Source organism: Myxine glutinosa, unplaced genomic scaffold (genome assembly GCF_964187855.1).
Source record: "Myxine glutinosa unplaced genomic scaffold, kmMyxGlut1.1 SCAFFOLD_3123, whole genome shotgun sequence".
NCBI classification, from domain to species: domain Eukaryota; kingdom Metazoa; phylum Chordata; class Myxini; order Myxiniformes; family Myxinidae; genus Myxine; species Myxine glutinosa.
Genome location: NW_027619216.1, coordinates 20,071 through 30,105, shown reverse-complemented (window position 1 = coordinate 30,105; position 10,035 = coordinate 20,071).

Sequence of the window (10,035 nt, the reverse complement as noted above, 5' to 3'; positions counted from 1 at the left end):
TCAGCCTTCCATTGCGTTTGGTTCAGGAAACTCTTCAAGTCGCACCTGCTGCACAGGCTTTTAAAATCTCTGGCCCCCACCTCTAGCCCTGACGTAGTTTGCCCCACCCCTTCTCTCTTGCTATTGGGCCGGAGTATAGTTTGGGGGCAGAGCTACTCCTCGCCACCCTTAATTCCAAAGCTCTGAGGTAATAGGCTGCCCGCGATGGTGCCTGCCACATTCTCTCACCAATACTCGTGCCGCTCAGCTTCGCGAGTACTTTAAAGCCCATTTAGACAGATTTCACAAAGGAAATGAACATAGGTTCACAGGGATGAGGATTATTAGACACAAACTCCAGGGTAGGTCGATGACATCTTTGTATTACATAAGCGATGCATATCTAGGATGACAATTAATTACTTTATGCTTATGCTGAACATTCACTTCAAGGAAATAACTATGCTATATTAAACATATTTAACCCAATAGGAGTCATTTCCACAACATTATATATACACACACACACACACACACACACACACACACACACACACACATATATATTTATATATATTGCCCATGTTTAGAAAAGCAAATACTATTCATTCATATTTAGATGAAAACGAATAAACAAACACTTAAAGTCTTAAACGATTACTTTCAATATGTTAGGGCACAAAAAATGTTTATAAACCAACAGGGCAGTCTTCAAAAGGCCTGGAAGCGCCAATGACACTCACGGATCGTGATTGAGCATCTCTCACTGCCACACGTCAGCAGATACCACACCAAAACAATTGTAGGGACAAAGGGAAGCCGCCAGTTTTCCCTGGCCCATGTGTTCTCATCTACAAGCACTTCTCAATGGTCCTATTGTACCGCGTAATTGAAGAATAGGAAACAATATCTAACTTAAGGAAAGGCAGCTTAGTTGATTTGACCGAATCCAATTTGTGTTGACAGTCAGTCACAGTTGTCTGTCGGGTTCATTCTTATTGAATCAGACATACTTAACGAGATTACTGTAATTATTTTCTCTGGTGGATGTGCTTACGGTAGTTGTTTTTAGCCAAAGAGTTTTACGTGACAACAGAGTCGCGTGTCCCCACTGCACACCTGTGTTTGGAGGTGCGTTTCGCTCAGGACTCCTTCTCAGATGCTCTTTACCAGTTTGGGATGGGGTCGGTCCCAGGCAACTTGCCAGGGATTTACATAATCCTACCGACTCGCCTTACAAACCCACGCGGGGCAGGCCCACGCTCCGCAGGGGCTCAGCTAGCAAGGCACAAGAATGCATCTGGCAGAATCCAGGCCAATTTCAAAAACCCCAAGCATGCCCTCTCAAAAGAGTTCTTTCTTTTTGTCTATATGTCTGCCTCTTTGTCTGCCTGTCTATCCATCTCTATCTGCATGGCAATTTGCTTGCAATGAGAGATTCCATGAAATTCTATGAAAGTTCTCCGCCGCAAAGGCTAACAGGCCCCGTGGCCGTACCGTATGCAATTTATTTACTTCATGTAAGTAGAAAGTTCAACAAGTTATTTCAGCAACTGAACCTTATTTAAAAACTTTGTACTTACAAATCCTTGCTCAATGAGATGTAATTTTATCACAGTCTGCACTTTCATAGGACTCTCATAATCTATGATCTACATTTGAAACATTATAAAGCCATATTACTTAAAGGAACACCAACAACTATTTGTGTTAATTACCTATGTCTACCGTAAAAATAAGAAATTATAGAACCGCCTTCAGATTTCTGCGTTGGAGAAGTATGATCAAGCTCCTCTCATAAGCACTTATTCAACTTTGTGCTACTGTAATCACCATTTTCTGAGTTGCAACTTTCTCAACTGTGACTTTTTTTTTTGGGTTGGATCAGGTCACTCTGTTAAGGGCAGGGTACAGGAAGGTTGCATTGGGCAAGTGTTGTGCCATTTTGCACAAAGATGATTTGTGAGTGTTGTTACAGAGGGAGTACAGGTGGTCACATAGGGAGTAGAGGTCACAGAGGTGGTCACAGAAACAGTTACAGAGGGAGTACAGGTGGTCTCATTTCTGACAAGCAAGTACTTCTGGAGAGAACGTTTGTTTAACTTGGGAAGACTACATGTTTGGTGACCGCATCAAGATCAATGTACCTTGTGATAATGTATATTGCAAAAGCAATCTCATTCTTTAAATAAAAATTGGATTTTTGCCCTTAATGGGTGAAAACGATTCCTTTATAAAAAATAATTTAAAAAAAGACTATATTTAATTGAATTGACTAATCTATTATGTCCACTGTAGGACAACGACCTCAATCAATATGTCCCATTTTATTTTATTCAATGCAATTTAAAGCGATTGTACTTTAGTATTTTTTTTCAATTTAATCTCTTCACCTATTTATTAGCCCCCAATGTACTTAGTCAAAAATGGGGGCTTATGGAGTGCTTCACGTCCGTATGGAGATGTATTGACCAATTTTGTTCATACTTGGCACAAAGACGATACATGACGGTATACATATGCACATCATTTCGTTTCGCAAAGCGATCAAAGATGGCCGACTGGCGGTCATTTTAGTTGTAAAAAAAAAAAACGATGTTGGACATGTCCCCATCCATTTGTCAGACATGAGTGGACCTATTTTGTTTAAAATGGCACAAAGACAATACATGACGATAAGCATATGCACATCATTTCGTTTCGCAAAGCGATCAAAGATGGCCGACTGGCGGTCATTTTAGTTGTAAAAAAAAAAACCGATGTTGGATATGTCCCCAACCATTTATCAGACATGAGTGGACCTATTTTGTTTAAAATGGCACAAAGACAATACATGACGATAAGCATATGCACATAATTTCGTTTCGCAAAGCGATCAAAGATGGCCGACTGGCGGTCATTTTAGTTGTAAAAAAAAAACAACCGATGTTGGATATGTCCCCAACCATTTATCAGACATGAGTGGACCTATTTTGTTTAAAATGGCACAAAGACAATACATGACGATAAGCATATGCACATCATTTCGTTTCGCAAAGCGATCAAAGATGGCCGACTGGCGGTCATTTTAGGTGTAAAAAAAACAACCGATGTTGGACATGTCCCCAACCATTTGTCAGACATGAGTGGACCTATTTTGTTTAAAATGGCACAAAGACAATACATGACGATAAGCATATGCACATCATTTCGTTTCGCAAAGCGATCAAAGATGGCCGACTGGCGGTCATTTTAGTTGTAAAAAAAAAAACCGATGTTGGATATGTCCCCAACCATTTATCAGACATCAGTGGACCTATTTTGTTTAAAATGGCACAAAGACAATACATGACGATAAGCATATGCACATCATTTCGTTTCGCAAAGCGATCAAAGATGGCCGACTGGCGGTCATTTTAGGTGTAAAAAAAACAACCGATGTTGGACATGTCCCCAACCATTTGTCAGACATGAGTGGACCTATTTTGTTTAAAATGGCACAAAGACAATACATGACGATAAGCATATGCACATCATTTCGTTTCGCAAAGCGATCAAAGATGGCCGACTGGCGGTCATTTTAGTTGTAAAAAAAAAACCGATGTTGGACATGTCCCCAACCATTTATCGGCCATGCATGGACCGATTTTGTTTAAAATGGCACAAAGACAATACATGACGACAAGCATATGCACATCATTTCGTTTTGCAAAGCGATCAAGGATGGCCGACTGACGGCCATTTTAGTTGTAAAAAAAAAACCGATGTTGGACATGTCCCCAACCATTTATCGGCCATGCATGGACCGATTTTGTTTAAAATGGCACAAAGACAATACATGACGACAAGCATATGCACATCATTTCGTTTCGCAAAGCGATCAAAGATGGCCGACTGGCGGTCATTTTAGTTGTAAAAAAAAAACCGATGTTGGACATGTCCCCAACCATTTATCGGCCATGCATGGACCGATTTTGTTTAAAATGGCACAAAGACAATACATGACGACAAGCATATGCACATCATTTCGTTTTGCAAAGCGATCAAGGATGGCCGACTGACGGCCATTTTAGTTGTAAAACAAACCCGATGTTGGACACGTCCCCAACCATTTATCGGCCATGCATGGACCGATTTTGTTTAAACTTGGCACAAAGACAATACATGAGAGTATACATAAGCAGGAGATTTGTTTTGCAATCTGACCAAAGATGGCCGACTGATAGCCTTTTACTCTGTACAGCAAAATTACTAAAACCACGGGGACTATGACATTTTATGTCTTTTTCTTGTTTGGCCTACCTCTGCTTTTTTCCAGAAAATTATCTGTGTTACCTGTTTGTACATTTAGTTGTTCACCAGTTATCTGTTCTTCTTGCTGTGTCCAGCACAATTCCATTTCAATTTTTGATTGTGACCAGAACATCAAGGCCAATTTTATCTTGTAATGTAAGGACAAACAAAACGGTCCAGTGCCAATTTATCCAATTTCACACGTGTCGTTTCATGTGAATAAACCCAATGGTTGTAGAAGATCATGTTTCCATTTGGAAATGTAACTCTGGAGGAGATTATTCTGGCATGGAGAAAATGAAAAACAGGTACAATCATCCACAACCCATTGGTGAAGTACACCATACTCGGCAATGGCGAAGGTTTTTTTTTCTAAAACAATGGAATAGATATGAAGCATATTGGCACACTTGTTTACCCTCCACATGACATATGAGATTGCCCATAAGAATAAATGCAAAGCAAACTGATCACGCCAAGTAATTGCTGCAAGTATGCAAAGCAGTGGCAGAAGGAAAATTGCAGAACAAGCAAAACAATAATTTAAACTAGAACAGCACTTGGTTGAGAGCATACCTCCACCAGACGTTATGCCAGTTGCCATTACTGACAGTTATGTTTTGCCAGTTACAAGCATACCTCTGCCAGTTAGGTTTTGTATCCCACTGATGGGCCAGATCTGGATACTGACCTGAACCAAAATCGAATCTGTTTGTTCTTGTCACATAACCAACCCATCCACCAAGTTTTGTCATTAGTTATCCACAACGTTTTGAAATATCATGTTATATATCGCTTTTGGCCCTATCACTCAATGGTGAAGAATCACTTGAAGATTGAAAAACTCATATCTGAAACCGTATTTTTATTTTTACCAAAATTTAATTGAGTTGTCCTTGCTACACACCCAACCTGTCCACCTAGTTTTGTCTGAATCCGTCCCAAACATTTTGTGATATCGTGCTATATATCGGTTTTTCCCTATCTCTCAATGGTGGAGAACTTTTAAAAATGTAAACTTTTTTTTTTAATTCTCAGAATTTAATTATTTTTAAACACTTTAAAAAAAATTCAGATCCACATCCGGATCTTCACCAAAATCTAATTGTCATATTCCCAACTTCTCCACCAAACTTTGTCTGAATCCATCCACAACTTTTTGTGATATCGTGCTATATATCGGTTTTTCCCCTATCTCTCAATGGTGAAGAACTTTTCAAAATTTGAACTTTTTTTTTAAAATTCTCAGAATAAAAAAAAAATTTTAAACACTTTTTAAAAATTTCAGATCCAGATCTTCACCAAAATCCAATTGTCATATTCCCAACTTCTCCACCAAACTGTCAGAATCCGTCCACAACTTTGAGATATCCTGTTCACAAACAAACAAACAAACAGACAGGGGTGAAAACATAACCTCCATCCACCTTCAGTAGCGGAGGTAATAAATATTTAAAAGAGGTACAATGGGTGCAGATCCCCCTTAGCAAATAGCCATATTAAGCTGATCTAAGGCCTTGCTCCTTGAAGTGTTTTGCCATTGGATAAATTAAGGGAAAGCATTTGCAAAGATATTGTCATGATGCAAACATTTTGTGAATGGTGAAAGGCAAAGCGAAGTAAGAGACTTAAGTTTGAGCCAATCAAATTGTGGGTTTAACTGATACAACACCAAGACAGAAAATCAAATCAAATGATTGTAAACCAAAATTATGCAATTACCTTCGATGGAAAAGAATGTTCAAAAATCATGTTTATACTGTGCAAGCAGTCCTACCAAAAGTCATTGGATACACTTCTGTTGTTGGAATTTCTTTCTTGTGCTTAGGGGTGACAACGCAACTGTAAATTTTGAAAGAACTATAATATCATGGCTTCCCTTCGTAGCTGAGGAATCCATTCACATGAGGCATGCGTAAAACGTTGGTGTGTGAATTTGTTTATAGTGTAGGAGCTGCTTCCCAGACAACAACCATGCTCTGAGATAGCAAATAGTGTAACCTGATGTCAATAGGTGCCCAAGAAGACCAGAGCACTTTCATGCTTGCTATCTGCAGTTTAAGTCGACATTTGGAATTTGTTTGGGATGGCTGTGATGACTCTTCTATATTTCCTGAGAGACACCATTGGATCTGTAATGTCCAACAACAACACCAGTGCTAGCATGCAGATCTTCCTGTTTAACTTCCTTCCTATATGCAGCACACACATTGAAGCATCTCCCTGTATGCGAAACACCAGGGTGACCGTTTATTGCTGGATCGAAATTCAATCTCAGGCTAGACGGCTCAGAGGTGAGTGCGCATACCTCTAGGGCCTAGGCTCTCCTATCAGTCACCTGAAAGAGCATAAGAGGTGCATAAGAACTTGCAACATAAGAGGAAAAATATAAAATCTTGCCTCCATTCTCTCAAAAACATGGTAGCAGATAATAATAATTTACATTACAAGGAACTTCAATGCAGGAGGAGGCCGCTAGGTCCATCGAAGCTTGCGCTATGGTTGCCAATACATATATGTTAGAGTAAAAAGGTATGGTATTGGCAATTAGGGCACAGGAAGGACTGACCAGACATTTAAATAGCCACACACATCATATCTTGTTAGGTATTTTTCGAGTGATCTGAGGCATTGTCTCTAGATGTGTGCACTCGCTTCTGACCTGTCTAGCCAATGTTTCAATGTCGATCCAGCTATAAACCGTCACCCTGGTGTTTTGCATGAAGGGAGAGGCATTAATATGTGTGCCGTCCATTGGATTGACGTTATGCTGGAGGATCCGTTTGCCAGCATTGGTTGCTTGTTGGTGGACAATAAAGATCTTGTGTTGGCAAGCGCAAGAAAGAGGAGGCAAGTTCGAAATTCCTGCCACCCTCAGTCGAGGGGTGGCCCCACGAGGATTGTATAACATCAGCCAAAAACTGCTTCGGTGGGAAACGATGCTCTGTGTAGACCATACAGCATGGTGGACGAGTACGAGTAATACGTCAGGCTCATGGAGGAGCTTCTGCATATAAATCACATCCTGGACCAGGAAACGGTGCATTTGACAAGAATAGCAAGAAAGTTAGGAGGCAACGGATACATCAAGATGATAAATGGACCTGAACTTGGAATCACAGCTAGTGCTAATATCGGAAAAACAAACGGAAATTGTCAAGAAAAATCGTGCATCTTGTGTCGGAGTTTGAAACGATAGCATGAGCATAAATGTAGGGGAAACTGTAGGGGATTGGGACGTACTGTACTGCATGGTGGATCGCGACATCCTCTCGAGGGCTGTGATTCTTGTTCAAATGATATAAACTAGTGGGATCACCCGTGGGAATCCCAAGGGCATGGAGGTGTATCGTTGGGAACCGTGCAGCCGTTTTTGCGGTACCTGCGACAATAACGTTAGGCGGGAGTCAAACCTGAAAATGCTGGAGACCAAAGCTGAATTTGAAAAAACAATATAGCCTATTTTACTCCAGGGGGTCCAAGGATAATCCACCCAATAATTTCGTTGCGATCGGTTCAGCCGTTTTTGTGGTACCTGGGAATGGACGGATGGACAGACAGACAGATGGACGGACATTTGGTGAATTATAGTAAGATGCCAAAACATTGACACTTACATCAGAACGTTGTAAGTGCCTAGGTGTTGGCAATTAATATCATTAACGATACATTAGCACTTTAAATATCATTGGCCAATGTCATTTGAAAACCCTGCTTCCCAGGTTTAACGTAAGGAAAGATAGGATCACCATGCATTTTTCTATCAAAACTGCTAATTGTAACTTTGCATTGTTTGACCTTTGTCGAGTTTTCTTTTTGGCTTCTTATGGTTATCATTACAATCGTTATGAACATTATATTGAACACCGCTTCTTCCATATTTAATCTCCAGGTACTACGTGACGTCATCATCAGGCCTATTTTACTAGCCACAGGGGGCCCGGCGATGACGCGTGCTGAAAGGGAGTACTCGGTTTTCTCTCCAGTTTCTTTCTAGTTTTCTTTCTTTCTTGTTGTCTTTCTTGCTTGTTTTCTTTCTTTCTTGTTTGTCTGGGCAATATCTCAGCCATCCTTTGAGCTAGGAAGCTGAAGTTTTCACACAATATTGAGCAAGTACTTTGGCAAAAACAATATTTTAAATTTTTTGGATTAATCAATTAACTAATTAATTATCGATAATTAAGTACTTTCTTACTTTCTTTCTCATCTGGGCATTATCTCAGGCATCTTTTGAGTTAGGAAGCTGATATTTGGCATGACGATGACCAAGTGATTTGGCTGTAAAGGCTATTTTTGATTTATTGATTAATCAATTAATCACTTAATTAATTTAATTATTCTATTAATGACTTGATTAATAAAAATAAAAAAATTACAGATTCGAATAAAACGGTGGTGGTTTAGATATTCTATCAGCCAATTGAATAAAAATTTAATCATTCTATGATTATGATTTATTTATTTTCGTTATTAATCACTTATTTATTTTCTTTCTCATCTGGGCAATATCTCAGGCACCTTTTGAGCTAGGAATCTGATATTTGGCATGACGATGACCAAGTGATTGGGCTGTAAAGGCTATTTTTGATTTATTGATTAATCAAATAATCGATTAATTAATTTAATTATTCTATTAATGACTTGATTAATAAAAAAAAATTAAGTTACAGATTCAAATAAAACGGTGGTGGTTTAGATATTCTATCAGCCAATTTAATAAAAATTTAATTATTTTACGATTATGATTTATTTATTTTCGTTATTAATCACTTATTTATTTTCTTTCTCATCTGGGCAATATCTCAGGCACCTTTTGAGCTAGGAATCTGATATTCAGACACGACAGTGATGAAGTCATGTGGCTATAAAGGATACTTTGATTGATTAATACATTAATCAATTAATTATTTATTGATAAGTCAATTAATCAATTAATTATTTGATTTTTTCGATTAATGACTTATTTAATTAATTTTCAAAAAGATACAGCTTCAGTGAAACACTGGTGGCATGCTATTAGCCAATTGATAAAAAAAAATTTTTTATGAATACTATTTATTGATTTTAAATATGCAATTAATCAATCAATTCTTGTACACCTCTCCCTCCCAATACCCTCTCCATGTGCTGCATGGAGGTATCGCCGGGCACCAAAGGCTCCCCGGCAATGCCGTGCTGGAGGATGTTATTTATTTGGCATGGGGGCTGTGTACTTTGAATGTATCTGTACTTGTATTTCCTTTGTTCACCCCGTTTGGCATCACATCTGGTGCTCTCTGGCAGCAGAATATACAAATTACGTACGCAAGTTCCCACAGGCGAACGGTTGGTGAACAACTGTTCGGCTGCAACGAGCTCCACGAGCAGGTCCAGCTTGCCGATCAAACTTAATGTTTCCCTATTTTTTCTCTAAGAGAAAGTTCTAAAACTTTTGCCAAAAATATATAATTTGCTTCCAAAGCTTGTGGCATGTTCAAAGTGTAATTAGAGAACTCTCAAATGGCTTTTACCTTTTTAAAAAAGAAACAAAACAATTGAGTCAAAGAGAGTCGAAAAACTTTACAATATCGTAGTCTACGACGTCGAATGGAATTTTAATTTTTTTAAACTCCAGATCCACAAAACCTGCTCTTTATCGCTAGAAACGAAGTAATAGCTCCGACCTCCCATCTCTGCCCAAGAGTGAAAGATAAAAATCAAGTAATGGGTTCATGACATTACCTCCACAATGGCCGATTCACGTTCAATATTGGGACGCCTTTCACCGCGCCTTCAATAATGTGC